The 18,064-nt window shown below is 49.2% G+C and overlaps 2 pseudogenes; one reads left to right on the forward strand and one right to left on the reverse strand.

Moving 5' to 3' along the window:
- LOC141122063 (uncharacterized) overlaps window positions 1–18,064 on the forward strand; it is a 309,667-nt pseudogene that overhangs the window by 81,562 nt on the left and 210,041 nt on the right.
- The window catches only part of LOC141122009 (uncharacterized), a 340,305-nt pseudogene that overhangs the window by 2,231 nt on the left and 320,010 nt on the right, over window positions 1–18,064 (reverse strand).

The following is an 18,064-nucleotide window of genomic DNA, read 5'->3' on the forward strand; positions in this document are numbered from 1 at the left end:
GGTATTCAGTAATCAGTGGAAGATTAAATGTTTACATGAGACAAGTTGCAGAGGTCCCACACCGCTGCCTCCCATCTCCTGAGACTGCACTCAGTGACTTGGGTCTGAGACTATACAGACATATCCCTCCACCCGGGACAGACAGCAAATAACAGAGCAAGTAATCCTGGGAGAATTGTTCTGTCAGAGATCTTGTCATACTCTGCTATGGGGCAGAAGACTCAAAGCACATACCCCAGGTGCCTAGATCTAGTAACATCTATGGTGAAAATAAACATTTTCCCACCAGCTGAACCCCAGAATCTCCATAAATCCAGTCTAGATACATAAATTGTGTCTGCAGCACAGAGAAGGAAGATTATCCGAGAGAAATACAGGAATACAGGACGGGGAACACAGCTCAGGAAAGTGACCAGGGGATTACAGGCTGATATCACCCAGTCCCCGCCCTTTTCTGGACCAATCAGTGAGCAGTATGGGTGGAGGAATGTATTTAGTGTTAATGACCCACCTGTACTGATCTCTGTAGGAGTGTCCTCCTCTATAAATGTCCCCGTTATTCCATCCTCCTCCATAGACTGCTGATCATCCCTCACATACCTCTCTTCTTCTTCTGCTTTAACTTCAAATTCTATATCGATTGGATCTCCACTCTAAATCAAGAAAATGAGAGTGAATATCATCTGTAAGATATAATCTTTATTATTGTGACATCACATAAAAAATATACACATTGGTGTTGATTTACTAAAGGCAAATCCACTACATACTACAAGTGCACATGGAAGTGCAGTCGCTGTAGATAAGAGGGGAAGATCTAAAAAGAGGGGAAGCTCTGCTGATTTTGACATGGACATTCACTGTACTGTTCATTTAAGCAGACACTCCATTTTGTTCTCACTGTTGAAATGTGTTCTGTAACCTTCACCTAACACACAGACACATCTCCTACTAAACGCCCTCTACTCCCCCCTCCTTCTCAATGTTTTATTTTTGCCATTGTTCTATTCGCTAGCTTTTAATAATATATTTCTATTTGTTAGCTTTTAATAACATCTCACACCACCCCTTTCTTATCTATGTATAAAATAACATGTAATAATACATTTTGACTCGGAACGGACATTTTAAACACAGTGATTGAGTCCTGTGAATCTGTTCCTGCAGCTGCAGTATTAACTTTGTTTTAGAGTCCCAATCAGAAATCAGTCATAACAATTCCTATCATCCAATCATGTGCAAGCAAAAATGCTGTTTTTCTAGTTTCCTTCAGATCTACAGCGACTGCACCTCCAAGTGCACAGTGGATTCGCCTTTAGTAAATAAACCCCCCTGTCTCCTCAAGTCCATGTTCTAGATGATCTGTCCCACCAACCTTGTAACAGTGAGGGATGGTGTGACCTTCCTGTGTGGAATCCCGGGAATACAGAGGACGGGGACATCTCTCTGGTGGGTTTCTGTAGCTGGATGACTCCACCATGGTGTCCTGGTACAGATCTTTGTGTTCTTTTAGAGACTCTGACTCCTCCATCACTCCATCCTCATCATCCTCCTCTTTTATCCCTTCTTTAACCTCAACTTTAGAATCTCTCAGGTTTCCACTCTGAATATATAATAAAAATGACATCAATGGTAACAATGCAGATAATGTACAGATCCTAATGATACTATCAGTGATTGTTCCTCATCTACCTGATGATGGTGAGGGATGGTGTGATCTTCCTGTGTGGAATCCCGGGAATACAGAGGACGGGGACATCTCTCTGGTGGGTTCCCATTACTGGATCCATCTGTAGGAAACACACACACTGACTGAATACATTGTTTCTATGTGTTTATCAGATGATGGGGGATCTAGGTGGAGCCTCCGTACTGCTCTCTCCTTTACAATAAAGTCTCCTCTTACCCGGTGATGTGAGGGGAGGCTGATTGTCCATCATGACGTCCTTGTAGAGATCCTTGTGTCCTTCTAAATACTCCCACTCCTCCATGGAGAAATAGACAGTGACATCCTGACACCTTATAGGAACCTGACACACACAATGATACAGTCACCATCCAGACACATCCCTTGTCTGTTACTGGATAATGTCCCAGAATTCCCAGCACCGCTCACCTCTCCTCCATGATCTCTCTGGTGACTTCTAGAATCTTCTTTGTATTTCTCTATTCTATCAGGGAGGGAGGTGGAGGCAATGTAATGGTCATATGATTTCCAGACTTCACAGGAGGAAAACTCTAGATCTGCATACAAATAGTAAAATCAAATGATATTCCCAGAATCCTCTTGGGCAGAGAGTTAAAGGTTGAGAAGAGCCGATGGGGACTGGATGACAAGGTATTAATAAGAGAGACAAAGTAGGCTTATTTTGCAGCATGGAGGCGGGAATTGTATCTTAGGAGGGCAGATTTATATAGGGTGAAGTCCTGCAGGCATTTGGTTTTATGCCACTGTCATTCAAGAGCATGGCAATGTCTCTTGAGATTTCTAGTGTTGTCAGGTTGCCAAGGTTGTAACAGTCGGGGCCTAATTCTGCGTGTGGTTAGAGGAGCAAGTGCATCTAGTGATGATGAGGGTGAACTTTTGTAGACAGAGGTGGCCAGGTCAGGACAGGACAGGGGAGAGATTATGACATATAGGTAGTTAGTAGCAGAATAGAGAAGAGAAGGGTTAAAGTGGCGAAGGTTCCTACAAGTAATCGTTTGCTGCTTGGAGGGATGGGTGGTTGGAGGCAAGGATACAGTGAAACCGATGAGGTTGTGATCAGAGAGAGGAAAGGGGGTGTTGGTGAGGTTACCAGGATTGTAGAGATGGGAGAATACAAGGTCGAGGGTATTACCATTGGAGTGAGTGGAAGTATGTGTCCATTGGGTTAAGTCAAAAGATGAGGTGAAGTTGAGAAGTTGAGCTGTAGCTGGGCTGTTAACATTGACAGGAATGTTGAAGTCACCAAGAATGATAGTGGGTATTTCAGAGGAGAGAAAGTAGGGTAGCCAGGCAGCGAAGTCATCAAGAAAGCGCAATACCGGTCCAGGAGGCCGATAAATTGCTGCAATCCTCAGAGAAATGGGAGAAAACAGACAAATACAGCGCATCTCGAAAGAAGAGAGGGATAGAGAGGGAGGGATAGGAAGGACTTGGAAGGTGCTTTGTGTGGTTAGAAGGAATCCAACTGCCCCTCCTTTCTGTCTGTTGGGTCTGGAGGAGTGAGTCCAATGGAGGCCACCATGGAAAAGGGCAGCAGGAGAAGCTGAGTCAAAATGTTGAAGCCTGGTTTTAGTTATGGCGAGTATGTTACAGCCATGAGAGATGAAAAGGTCATGAACAGATGTTAGCTTGTTACAGATGGAGCGGGCGTTCCAAAGGTCACATGACATTGGGGGACTGGTTTGAGGAAGCAGGGGGATAGAAATTAAACTAAGCGGATTGCGGTGGTTGCCAGAGGAGGAGGGGTATTGGATATGTGGTTTGCAGTTGAAAAATGGCGGACCAGGATTAGGAGAAATTTCACCTGAGACTAGGAGAGGAGGGAGGGTAAGGAAGGCAAGATGGGAGTGGGATGTGTATGAGCGCACGTGTCTAATGGCCCTGGAGTTTATGTCAGCATGTGGGTGCAGCATGCACACTGAAGCACATAAACTAACGTTTTTGGGAGCTTGGGCGTTTTTTTTAACAGCCCATAAACTCCCCTCTATGTTATCCTATGTGTCCATGCACACATGGACGTTTTTGGACATTTATCAGCAGGGGCGTTTATGGGCTGTTGTCTGAATGCCCTAAAATCGCGTTCAAGAGCAGTCCTAAAAACGCCAGACGCCGGCAAAGCCTGTTAAACGTGGTTTAACGCTCTACACAGATCATTAAGCCTCGTTTAACAAGGGGGCCCCCAGATCCCGCCCCCCCCACCCTATGTGAATGAGTATGGGGTACATTGTACCCCTACCCATTCACCTAAAAAAGGTGTCAAAAACAAACACTGTACACATATAAGTACAAAGTATTTTATTAAGGCAGCTCCAGCGTCTCTTATGATTCCTTCTCCCGTCTCCGGCTCTTCTCCCTCCTCCGGTGATGTCTTCTCCCTTTCCGGTTCTTCTCTTTGTGCTGTCTTCTCCCTCTTCTGCTGGGTCTTCTCTCTCCGCTGTCTTCTTGCCCTTTTGCCGGGTCTTCGCCCTCTGTTCTTCTTCTGTGGTTGACTCGATGCGATCTCCCGGTGTAATGCTGGGTCCGCCATGTGCATATTGGCATGGGGCGGGGCCACCCGCCAACGTCATCCAGAGGCCCCGCCCCCTTGTGACATCATCGTCCCCATCATGCCCTGGGTGATGATGTCATTAAGGGGGGCCTCCGGATGATGTTGGCGGGTGTCCTCGCCCAATGCCAATATAAGTCATTGCACACGGCGGACCCAGCATTACACCAGGAGATTGTGTAGAGTCAACATCGGAAGAAGAACAGAGAGAGAAAACAGCGCAGAGAAGAGAAGAAACGGAGAGGGGAGAAGGTCTGGCAGAAGGAGAAGACATCACCGGAGGAGGGAGAAGAGCTGGAGAGGGGAGAAGGAATCAAAAGAGACGCCGGAGCTGCCTTAATAAAATACTTTAAAAACCTGTGTACTGTGTTTGTTTTTGACACCTTTTTTTAGGCGAATGGGTAGAGATACAACGTACCGCATACTCATTCACATAGGGTGGGGGGGCCGGGAAGGGTCTGGTATCGTTGGGGGGGGGAACCCCACGCCAATTTTTCTTTTTCATTTTGGTGGGGGTTTCCCTTCAACATCTTCAGCACACAAGTCGCCCCGCAAGTAGGATAATCATGACCCGACTTCTGGTGCAACTTTTATTCAAATCAATGGGCTCCCATAGGAAACCATTGATTTTGAATAGAGGCAGAGAAATGCGGCTAAAAGCTAGCGCGGCTAAACACGCATTGACGCCAATGCAAAACGCTTATAAAATCGCGTTTTTAAAGCAGCGTTTTCCTAAAAGCAATCCGACATCCAGAACTACTTTTTTGAGTGTCCTGTGTGCATGGAGCCGGAGTTATCCTGCTTTCGTTAAACTGCGGCAGTGAAACTGCGAATCACTGGTGACAGAGCCACTCAGGAAAGAGCCATGGTGTCTGCGCCTTGCCCCTGTCTGCCCCTCCCCATAGGCTGCCTTAAATTTCAATTAGTGACAGAATCTTTAGACATATCAAATGCATCTTTAGCAAACCTACTTTTAAATATCAGTGGCAATGTTTAATATTGAGATTAGGTGGGATTATTATTATTATTTTCTATGGAATGACAGATAAATGATAGAAGGGAATGCCCATAGAGTATAATGGGAAGGGGACAACTGCTCTCCTTACATGAGCTTACGGCTAAATTTGGACTGCCCCGTTGGATGGGGTTCCGGTACCTACAGCTGAGACATGCGGCCAGGGCTCAATTCCCGCAAACTCCCCTGTTACAGACAGATCCCATCGAAGATCTCCTATCTCCTGGAGACTTGACTAAACCCCTATCCTCTCTATATAATGCGTTGCTGGGTAGAGATTCCCCTAAGATCAATGAATTATGGAAAAGATGGCAGGCTGATATCCCGTCGCTGGATAGGGAGGGATGGGAGGACTGTCTGGAGTATGGCCCGAAATTAGTGATAGCATCCAAGGACAAACTGATTCAAGTCAAATTTATACACAGGGTCTACTATACCCCGCAGAGACTCCATCGCATATTTCCTGAGAGAGACCCCATGTGTCCTAAATGCAAAGTCCATATAGGTGCATTTATACATATGTTCTGGGAGTACCCAGTTATTGCACTATTTTGGACTAAGATTGTAGGTGAAATCAACTCCAGATTGCAGACCTCTATTCCGCTCTTGCCGGCTATGGCGTTGCTGGGGATAAATGATGATGAGCAGAGGCCATATCATCTTAAATTACTAATTTCCTTCCTTCTTTTCTATGCCAAAAAAGAAATACTTATGAAATGGATAGATTCTTCCCCTCCATCCTTTTCAGTCTGAGAGGCACAGATTGAGGCAGTAATCCCCATGTATAAAATGACATATATAAACCGAGGCTGCCCGTGGAAATTTGAAAAAGTTTGGGCTCCGTGGATGGCGTCGTAGAGAAACATTCGGTTCACTACGATCATCTGCCCCAAGAGGGGAGGGTTTTTGGAGGGTGGAGGGTGGACGGTACTTGCTGAGAATGGTACTACCAACCGTATGTATTGCTTGCGGGTTTTGCATATTATTTTCCCTATCCTCAAATATGTAATCTACTATGTAATGTATTGTACTCTGTTGAATGGTATTCTGTAACTCTGATTATCTATTACAACAATAAAGCACCACTGTTTTTGTTAAAAAAGAGTATAATGGGAAGGTGAGATGTGACCTGGAGTCAGAACCATTAGACACATCAGATCAATCTTTAGAAGACATTCTCTCCATGTTCAGTGATAATGTTTATTACTAAGATGAAGTGGGATTAGCATTGCTTTCTATGTGTAGCAATAACTCACGGTGGAGCTGCTGGTTTAAGCGGGTCTGTTACCTTCACTCTGCTTCCCTCTGTTTCACCGGCACCGGGTCTAGGGTTCCGTTGAGTTTACTGATGGACGACACACGCACCAACACTGGAGTACGTTTTCAATGCTTTATTAAACAAACGACTTAGGAAATAGCAGGAAAGAGACGGAAAAGAGACTTGCAGAAGAAACTCAAATATTCTCTGGTAGGGTTCTCTTGACAAATGTCCTGGTAGAATTTAAATACTATATGAAGTGCGCTCCCCTCGTGGGACACACTCCTTGCTCGTCTGGATAGGCCTCTCTCACCGGTCTAGCAGCCAGCACGACTCAAAGTCTCTGCCACAGACTTGCTTGGGAATAAAATCCGTACGATCCTCTGCCACAGGATGTATAGATTTTCTGTAGTGAAATGTCAGTCACAGTGCTTGAACCTTTAAACCGAGCTGGCAACACTATGCTGTATAGTTACTTTCGGATACGTCCTCCAACCGAGTCACCAGGCCCCTCTATAGACCAGCACGCTGCGTGATCTCTCCAAGACGGGTCCTCCCCTGGGATCTCCTCGGCTGTCCAGCTTCGTCACACAGGACCGACAGCTCAGGACCATTCCTCGGTCACGGTGGTAGGCCCCAGACAAGCCTCTGGGCCCACCCCTGTGCCGCAGCATCGTGGGCCTCCCGAACGGAGGACCACGAGGTAGCTCCTTAACGCATACCTGGCGGCCAGGAGGGCCAGCAGGTGGCTGTAAAACGAACCCCAAAATATGGCGTCTGTCCCATAAATACCCTCGCCCAGAATGCAACTCGGAGGACCACCTCCACCGAGCTTGTCTCCGGGACAGAGGAGCATCCATACTCTTCAACACATTGCCTTTCCAACCCTGACCAGTGGTAACAGCGACACCCACCGGTCAGCATGGAAACACACACAAGGTCAGCCAAGCTGGAACAGAGGAAAACTTAACCTTCCTAATGCACAAATTACTAAATTTACCTAACATGCGGTAGATTGCAAATCTACCAGCGCTACATACTCCCCCCACTACATCTGTCCGAAAACAGTAACAGTAATTCTCAAGCCTGAGAGTAAGCATTTCAGTTTCTTGTAACTTTGGATAGACAGAGAGAGAGAAAGGACAGTTTAAAGACATTACAAGACTTATATCTATAAAACATTATGTTCACAGCCGCAAACAAAACCACAGTATGATTGTACACAACCTCACTATCTAACTAGCTGAAAAGCCTCCCAGCTCTATATATATGATGCGATGATCCCTGAAAAGGAAACATAGTTAAACACACACATATATCCTATACAACAGTAGGAGCAAAGCCTCATTAAAAATGAAACTCTCTTCCCACAATCTATACTAGAAAATATATACTTTAGGAGTCCATCCCTGCATAAGAACTTTTTCCTATAAAAGAAATCCGGCTAGCAAAAAGAAGTCCTTGGATTTAAACACAGAACAGGATCCATAGATCTTGACCACGCAGATCTCTTTACCCTGACACTATCTAGCTAGGTAATTTCAAAGTCCTATTGTCCATAATTACCAGTAGAACCGGGGAGCTGGCAAAGTCAACGATTTTCCTTCCTTATCCACAGTGGTAATAAAGTATACAACATTATCCTTTCCCGGTCTGCAGATTACCACTTTGTCAGCATAGATGTGCCGACCGAAATTCCAATGTACAAAGCATCCGCTGAAATGTTCATCCATCTGGACGGAACATCCAGGTCTTTCTAAAGGGCTTAGGTACAGACAAATAGTCCCAAACAGCTTCACTGTACCAAAGTTCCCGATTAGCTTCAATCTCCCGCATAATATCCTGGGGCACATAGGGGAATTCCAAACCATACTCTGCGGCCACACGTTTGTTTAACATCCTTTGCAAACGAGCAAGTTTTGGCAAAGATCTGTCTCTCCCTACAGGAATTCAGTGACTTGCTCACCATAGACCCAGCCGGTGTCTGTAGTGAACTGGTAGCTTTCGGCAAAGTCCCAGCAACAGTATTGTGTTTCCACACAAGGTGACGTCTTCCCAGAACTCAGAGCTGTCCATTCAGGGAAAGTCATTGTGGAGGCAACAACCTCACCTTGAGACCATAATAGCTTCTGTGACATAATCTCAAATAAGTCATCATCACCGGAAAGATCCGGCATGGATTCTATTTCGAATCTCTCAATTCTTCTGCTGGCAAATATTTATTTACAGTCCCGAACACATTCCCCAACAGTGGCTTACCCTTCCCCGATGTAGACTCTGGTAGCTCCGGTTAAGGTAACCTCGGGGGTAGGCCTCGACCACGGCCGCGGGAAGCCTTTACATAGCCCACCTTCCTCTGAGCAGGCACTATAGGAGAAGGCGTAGTAGACTCAGAAACCAAAGTGATGTCTCCTGATGAGACGACAGCAGCAGTGTCTCTTTCTGAAACATTGTCAGTAACAACAGGCAACGTAGCGGCCTGTCGCTCTCTCTCCGTAGCAATAGCAGCTTCCACTGTAGCAATACCTGTCACCCAATCCATCCGATAAGCACAGGGTGACGTGGTAGTTTGCTCCACCACAAACAGGTATTCTCCACACTGCAGACATCGGCCGAATGGACGAAGATGCACGGCCAATCCTTCGCATCAATGGCAGATCATGCCCAGTCCCTCAACATCTCCTGAGGTATAGAGGACAAACCTCCCCTGCGGCTTCAATCGAACTCCAGTATCTGTAAGCAGAGCTCCAGACTGCACAGTATTCATCACGGTGCTCATAGGAAACATTCTGGGTCCCACAACCGATTGCAGCGCCGGAAAAGACATGGCCACACGCTGATCTTCTCAGGACGATCACGAGGCTCCTCTTTTCCTCTGGCGCCAAACATATACACGCCTCCCACGCGGTGTCAAGTAGGGTAGCTCCTCCCACTTGTTCTTCTAGTCACGTAGCTCCCAGGCCTTTCTCTGGCGCCCAACGTCTACACACTCAAAAGCAAAGTCCTGCAATTTAACCTTTCCTCTTCCTGAAAAGATTTCTCTCTCTCTTTTTTTTTTAAATTCCAGCTCTCTCTGTAAACTCCCGGTAAAACACTCCACTGGGTTGCAATAATTGACAGTCAACAAATCCCGGACGAGCCCCCACATGTAGCAATAACTCACGGTGGAGCTGCTGGTTTAAGCGGGTCTGTTACCTTCACTCTGCTTCCCTCTGTTTCACCGGCACCGGGTCTAGGGTTCCGTTGAGTTTACTGATGGACGACACACGCACCAACACTGGAGTACGTTTTCAATGCTTTATTAAACAAACGACTTAGGAAATAGCAGGAAAGAGACGGAAAGGAGACTTGCAGAAGAAACTCAAATATTCTCTGGTAGGGTTCTCTTGACAAATGTCCTGGTAGAATTCAAATACTATATGATGTGCGCTCCCCTAGTGGGACACACTCCTTGCTCGTTTGGATAGGCCTCTCTCACCAGTCTAGAAGCCAGCACGCAGCATGAATCAAAGTCTCTGCCACAGACTTGCTTGGGAATAAAATCCGTACGATCCTCTGCCACAGGATGTATAGATTTTCTGTGGTGAAATGTCAGTCACAGTGCTTGAACCTTTAAGCCGAGCCGGCAACACTATGCTGTATAGTTACTTTCGGATACGTCCTCCAACCGAGTCACCAGGCCCCTCTATAGACCAGCACACTGCATGATCTCTCCAAGATGGGTCCTCCCCTGGGATCTCCTGATCTCCTTGGTTGTCCAGCTTCGTCACACAGGACCGACAGCTCTGGACCATTCCTCGGCCACCGTGGTAGGCCCCAGACAAGCCTCTGGACCCACCCCTGCGCCGCAGCATCGTGGGCCTCACGAACGGAGGACCACGAAGTAGCTCCTTAACGCATACCTGGCGGCCAGGAGGGCCAGCAGGTGGCTGTAAAACGAACCCCAAAATATGGCATCTGTCCCATAAATACCCTCACCCAGAATGCAACTCGGAGGACCACCTCCACCGAGCTTGTCTCCGGGACAGAGGAGCATCCATACGCTTCAACATGTTGCCTTTCCAACCCTGACTAGTGGTAACAGCGACACCCACCGGTCAGCACGGAAACACACACAACGTCAGCCAAGCTGGAACAGAGGCAAACTTAACCTTCCTAAAGCACAAATTACTAAATTTACCTAATATGCGGTAGATTGCAAATCTACCAGCGCTACATATGCAATGAAAGCAGTGCTGTGTCTTGACCTAGGCTGACAAGGCCCAGGCCTAGGGCAGCACTTTGCATGGAGGGGCGCAAAAAAGCTTTGGGAGGGGAGATGATATGAGCTAGTGGGGGGAGGTTCTGATTTCTGTTCCCCCCACTAGCACATGTCCTCTCCTCTCCCAAAGCACCTCCCAAGCATATATCCCCTTACCCCCCCATCCCCCAAATCAAATGATGCCGCGTCCCTTTCTGTCCTACTCCCACGGCGTCCCTCTGTCTTCCTCCCATGGCGTCCCTCTGTCCTCCTCCCACGGCATCCCTCTGTCCCTTTACCATGGCATCCCTCTGTCCCTTTCCCACGGTGTCCCTCTGTCCCTTTCCCACGGTGTCCCTCTGTCCCTTTCCCACGGCGTCCCTCTGTCCCTTTCCCACGGCGTCCCTCTGTCCCTTTCCCACGGCGGCCCTCTGTCCCTTTACCACGGCGGCCCTCTGTCCCTTTCCCACGGCGGCCCTCTGTCCCTTTCCCACGGCGGCCCTCTGTCCCTTTCCCACGGCGGCCCTCTGTCCCTTTCCCACGGCGGCCCTCTGTCCCTTTCCCACGGCGGCCCTCTGTCCCCCTCCCACGGCGGCCCTCTGTCCCCCTCCCACGGCGGCCCTCTGTCCCTTTCCCACGGCGGCCCTCTGTCCCCCTCCCACGGCGGCCCTCTGTCCCCCTCCCACGGCGGCCCTCTGTCCCCCTCCCACGGCGGCCCTCTGTCCCCCTCCCACGGCGGCCCTCTGTCCCCCTCCCACGGCGGCCCTCTGTCCCCCTCCCACGGCGGCCCTCTGTCCTCCTCCCACGGCAGCCCTCTGTCCTCCTCCCACGGCGGCCCTCTGTCCTCCTCCCACGGCGGCCCTCTGTCCTCCTCCAGTCCCAGCTGTTTTCCATGGAATGACAGATAAATGATAGAAATAATCATTAATAATAGGAAGGTGAAATGTGACCCAGAGTCAGAACCATTGGACATATCAGATCAATGTTTAGAAGACATTCTCTCCATGTTCATTGATGATGTTTAATATTGAGATGAAGCGGGATTATTATTATTTTCTATGGAATGACAAGGGTGAATGACAGAAAGGACTGCCCAGAGACTATAATGGAAAGCATGGGAGTCAGAACCATTAGGTGTAGAGGAAAAAAAATGATAGCTGGTTCTCTTTCCAAATCCCTTCAAATGCAGCCTCAGTGCCCATCAAATGAAGCCTCACTGTGCCCATCAAATGCAGCCTTGCCAGTGCCCATCAAATGCAGCCTCGCCAGTGCCCATCAAATGCAGCCTCGCCAGTGCCCATCAAATGCAGCCTCGCCAGTGCCCATCAAATGCAGCCTCGCCAGTCCCGGTCAAATGCAGCCTCGCCAGTCCCGGTCAAATGCAGCCTCGCCAGTGCCCGTCAAATGCAGACTCACCAGTGCCCATCAAATTCAGCCTCACCAGTGCCCATCAAATTCAGCCTCACCAGTGCCCATCAAATGCAGACTCACCAGTACCCATCAAATGCAGCCAACCTCCCGCTGTGTCACAGAGTTTGGATTTGCCCGGGTGGCCACTGTATCAAAGTCCCACCTTCTGGACTGGCTCCTATGATACACATCGCACTGATTCAATTTCCTGGCATTGGATCAGTGTGCCGCCTATCACAGGAGCCGGTATAGGAGGACTTTGTTACAGTACCGCCGAACAATTCAGACCCAAGCTCCGTGACAAAGCAGGAGATCCCTGCTGTGTGTGACGTACACAAGGAGAGGAGGAGGGAGGGGACTGCTCTTTGTGCACCTGCCAAGGATCAGCCCTACCGCTGCAACCACAGCTTAGAGCGGCCCCAGGGCAGGGGGCCTGCTGGGAAATTTCCTGGTATCCACATTTGGCATGTCATTTTTTTTGGGGGGGGAGCGGGTACCCAGTTTTTACAGGCACCCAGCTCCCACTTCCTCCCCTGGCGCCGCAAGGAAGATCACCAATCCCCCCTCCCTTCCTGCAATCTTCTGGGACACGTCACAGGTCCCAGAAGATTGCTCGGCCATTAACAGCGCGCAGTCCGTGCCCGGATGTGAAGCCACAGCCGGGCACCCACAGTTAGAATGCCGGCGCCGCAGAGAGGAGGGGGGAGAGGAGCGAGGCTTTGTACGCCCGCATTGCTGGACCGTGGGACAGGCGAGTGTCTGATTCTTAAAAGTCAGCAGATACACTTTTTGTAGCTGCTGCCTTTTAAATGGGTGGAACTCCCCTTTAATCCACTCTTCAGGGGCAAATGCATTAAATATCTGTGAAAAAAACACAAATCTGTAAAATAGATAATATTGTATAAAACAATCTAGCCAGAATACCTGACAGATGACTACTAACCACAGGGTGGGAAGAAGACTCCTCCCCCGAGGGTACTTACATATCAGCTAAATATGAAGTGGTGAAACTGCAGGTGATTTGTTTAGACTCCAATACTATCATTTAAAAAGATGTATTAAGAGAGTGATTACACTTTTGTAAAAACATGAATAAAGTGGATGGAGACCTCCACCAAGGACAAGCTGGAGGAACAGGTACAAGAAAAGTAGAAGAGTGGATTAAATCCACAGAACGCGTAGGAATCATTGGATGCATCTCATCTTCATTATTATTATTATTATACAGTATTTATATAGCGCCAACAGTTTACGTAGCGCTTTACAACTTGAGGGTAGACAGTACAAATACAATACAATTTGATACAGTAGGAATCAGAGGGCCCTGCTCCTTAGAGCTTACAATCTAAGATCTTCATTGCATGGTTTAACCAATTTTATATATACAGATTTGACTTCTATACTGTTTCTGAGGTGGTCATCTAGGATGGTTGTTATGTTCTTATCCTGCAGTATATTATCTTGGTAGTGGTCATATATGTATTATACAATGTATTGTTTACTGTTGTTGCCAGTTTTCTACATATTATGCTTGTTATATGCTGTCATTATGGACACAAATATATGAATGTATTTTCTTACCTGTTATGTTTTATTCAGCAATAAACATTTGTGTGTTTTTTACAATGACTGCGTTTCTGCCGCCGCACATACCTCATATAAAGTCTCACTATAGTTCTCTTTTTGTTTCTACTGAATCAGGGATGGAGACGTATTCACATACATTTCATATAAAGTCCCACCAAGTTCCCCTCCCCCCTTCCCCTTTTTTTTCTCATATGATGAAGAACATGGATATATTCAAAACGGTGCTGTCGCTTTTCTCAGATTACCTATAATGTATGTGAAGATTTGAAGTAAAAAGAATAGTGCAAAGTTCGGGATTGCATCTTCATATATAAATGTATTTATTTGTTTATCCTGATCATTCAACATGAAACAACTGTCCTATTTACAGGCAATGTAAAGCCTTTAAATGAGGCAGTTGTCTTAGAAGAAATACATCTCTCCAATGGCATCAATAGAGTTGGTGTCACCTGGTGTGGCAAAGCATGGTGTCAGCCCCCCCTGTGGTGGATGGGATCAGGGTGTTGGATGGAGCCGTAATGGGGTCGGGGAGGTGGATGGAGCCGGAATAGGATCAGGGGATGAATGAAGCCGGGATGGGATTGGGGTGGTGGATGGAGCCGGGATGGGATCGTGGGAATGGATGGAGCTGGGATGGGATGGGATCGTGGGAATGGATGGAGCTGGGATGGGATGGGATTAGTGGGAAAGGATTGCGCTGGGATGGGATCGGTGAGAATGGATGGAGCTGTGATGGGATCAGTGGGAATGGATGGAGCTGGGATGGGATCAGTGGGAATGGATGGAGCTGGGATGGGATCCGTGGACAAGGATTGAGCTTGGATGGGATCAGTGGGAATAGATGGAGCTGGGATGGGATCGGTGGGAATGGTCAGAGCCGGGATGGGATCGATGGGAACAGATGGAGCCGGGATGGGATCGGTGGGAATGGATGGAGCTGGGATGGGATCAGTGGGAAAGGATTGAGCTGGGATGGGATCGGTGAGAATGGATGGAGCTGGGATGGGATCAGTGGAAAAGGATTGAGCCTGGATGGGATCAGTGGGAATAGATGGAGCTGGGATGGGATCGGTGGGAATGGTCGGAGCCGGGATGGGATCGGTGGGAATAGATGGAGCCGGGATGGGATCGGTGGGAATGGATGGAGCTGGAATAGGATGGGGGGATGGCTGGAGCCGGAAAAGGATTGGGGGGATGGCTGAAGCTGGAAAAGGATGGGGGGATGGCTGAAGCTGGAAAAGGATGGGGGGAGTGGATGGAGTCGAAATAGGATCAGCGTGGTGGATAAAGCCAGAATATGATCGGGGTGGTGGATGGAGCCAGAATAGGATCGGGGTGATGGATGGAGCCAGAATAGGATCGGGGTGATGGATGGAGCCAGAATAGGATCGGGGTGATGGATGGAGCCAGAATAGGATCGGGGTGATGGATGGAGCCAGAATAGGATCGGGGTGATGGTTGGAGCCAGAATAGGATCGGGGTGATGGTTGGAGCCAGAATAGGATCGGGGTGATGGTTGGAGCCAGAATAGGATCGGGGTGATGGTTGGAGCCAGAATAGGATCGGGGTGATGGATGGAGCCAGAATAGGATCAAGGTGGTGGAAGGAGCAGGAATGGGATCGAGGGGGAATGGATGGAGCTGGGATAGGATGGGGAGAATGGATGGAGCCAGGATGGGATCGGGGAGAACTGATGGAGCCGGGATGGAATCAGAGGCAATGGATGGAGCCGGGATGGGATTGGGTGAATGGATGAAGCCAGGGTGGGATTGAGGGAATGGATGAAGCCAGAGTAGGATTGAGGGAATGGATGTAGCTGGGATGGGGTCAGGGGGGTGGATGGAGTCGGATGGGATGGGGGGAATGGATGGAACCGGGATGGTGCATGGAGCCGGGATGGGATCGGGTGGTGCATGGAGCCGGAATAGGATTGGGGGAATGGATGGAGCCAGGGTGAGATTGGGGGAATGGATGGAGCCAGGGTGAGATTGGGGGAATGGATGGAGCCGGGATGGGATCAGGGGGAATAGATGGAGCCATGATGGGATCGGAGTGGTGGATGGAGCCGTGATGGGGGAATAAATGAAGCTGGAATGGGATCGGGGGAATGGATGGAGCCAGGATAGGATTGGGGGGATAGGGCTGGGATGGGATCTTTGATTTGGGGGGGGTTAAAGGATGTGTGCTAGGGGGTGCTTTGGGAGGGGAGAGGAATTGTGCTGGGGGGCCCTCCTCCTTCTAGCACAAATCATATCCTACCCAAAGCAAAGCACCCCCAGCACATATCCTTTAACCCCCCCACCCCCCCTAAAATCAGTCTTGGCAGCACAATTGTTACCTGTCTAGGCCCCCCAGAACCCCCCTTCCCAATCACCATGTAAGACTCCTGTTGTTATTACAGACCTCATAGGGCAGGTGTCCCTCCTATGCCTCCTCCCCCTCTCTTCCTCCCGGCCTGTGTATGTGAACATCAGAGCCGAGGAGGATCCAGCAGGCTGCAGTCTAAGAGAGATGTGATTGTGGGGGTGTGGGGGGACGATAGGGCACCCTGTCTGTCAGTGTCACTCCCTTTCCCCCCCACCCTCCCCTGCACATCACGTGGAGCTGAAGGGATTACAGAGATCTCGGAAGGGAAAGAGGGAGCTGCGGTGTTCAGTGTCAGTCCAGGCCTGGTGTCACCCTCTGGCGGGTGTCACCCGGGTTCTGGCTGCATGCCCTGTGCTCCCCCCATAGTGACGCCATTGCATGTCCCTTTAACTTGCTATATCATTCAAGTTTGCCTGCAAAAAAGTTGATCTACATTCTACTCTATGGGCATTTCATTCTTTCATTCCTTAGAAAACAATTATAATCCAATTACTCTCCATTTTAAAGATCATCACTGAACATGGAGAGAATGTCTGCTAAGGATTGATCTGATATGTCCAATGGTTCTGACTCCGGGTCACATCTCACCTTCCCATTATACTCTATGGACATTCCTTTCTATCATTTATCTGTCATTCCATAGAAAACAATAATAATCCCAAATAATGACAATCATACAATCTGTTCCTCTACTGGAGGAACACCTGTGGGGGAGGGGAAATTGCTGAGCTTCTCAGATTTCTCTGCAAATGACTTTATATTTTACTTCCCATTATAATCTATGGACATAACCTTCTATCATTCACCTTTGTCATTCAATGGTGTATTTAGGCTTTGTGCTGCCCTAGGCCTGACTAAACTGGTGCACCCCCTAATTTAAATATGACCCACCCCTTCCTGTCAAGGCCACACCCCTTTCCTTTTTAAAACCTGCCCTGTCATCTTCGTGGGAGGAGGACAGAGAGGGGCGCCGTGGGGAGGAGGACAGAGAGGGACGCCGTGGGGAGGAGGACAGAGGGGGACGCCGTGGGGAGGAGGACAGAGAGGGACGCCGTGGGGAGGAGGACAGAGGGGGATGCCGTGGGGAGGAGGACAGAGGGGCGCGCCGTGGGGAGGAGGACAGAGGGGCGCGCCGTGGGGAGGAGGACAGAGGGGCGCGCCGTGGGGAGGAGGACAGAGGGGCGCCGTGGGGAGGAGGACAGAGGGAGGTCGTGGGGAGGAGGACAGAGAGAGGTCGTGGGGAGGAGGACAGAGGGAGGTCGTGGGGAGGAGGACAGAGGGAGGTCGTGGGGAGGAGGACAGAGGGAGGTCGTGGGGAGGAGGACAGAGGGAGGTCGTGGGGAGGAGGACAGAGGGAGGTCGTGGGGAGGAGGACAGAGGGAGGTCGTGGGGAGGAGGACAGAGGGAGGTCGTGGGGAGGAGGACAGAGGGAGGTCGTGGGGAGGAGGACAGAGGGAGGTCGTGGGGAGGAGGACAGAGGGAGGTCGTGGGGAGGAGGACAGAGGGAGGTCGTGGGGAGGAGGACAGAGGTATACCTTTTTTCTCCAGAGCTCCTAATGGTGGGGATGGATTTTGCTGAGTGCTGGTGCCAAGTTTCCACCCCCCAGGATCACTGCAGGTGTGGAGAAAAGCTGTGTAAGAGGATATGGAGGAGAGATGAGGAGGAGATCCAGGAATCAGGATAAAGGTCAGGACAAGCAACAGACGAGCGCATCCAAGAGATGAAGCCGGGGTCACTACACAGAAAATCAATCCAAGGAAACAACAGGCAGGACGAGGAATAGCAAGAAGGAGCTCAGAGACAAATGAGAATATTGCTCAGCCAATGGGAGATTATCTCAGCATGACTTACATAATGAAGGAGATGAGGGGGAGGGGAGGAAGTCACTTATGGTGACCATAGAGACATGGAAATTCAGCTGGTTCAGCAGGGA

This window comes from Aquarana catesbeiana, unplaced genomic scaffold, assembly GCF_042186555.1.
Source record: "Aquarana catesbeiana isolate 2022-GZ unplaced genomic scaffold, ASM4218655v1 unanchor237, whole genome shotgun sequence".
In the NCBI taxonomy this organism is placed as follows: Eukaryota; Metazoa; Chordata; class Amphibia; order Anura; family Ranidae; genus Aquarana; species Aquarana catesbeiana.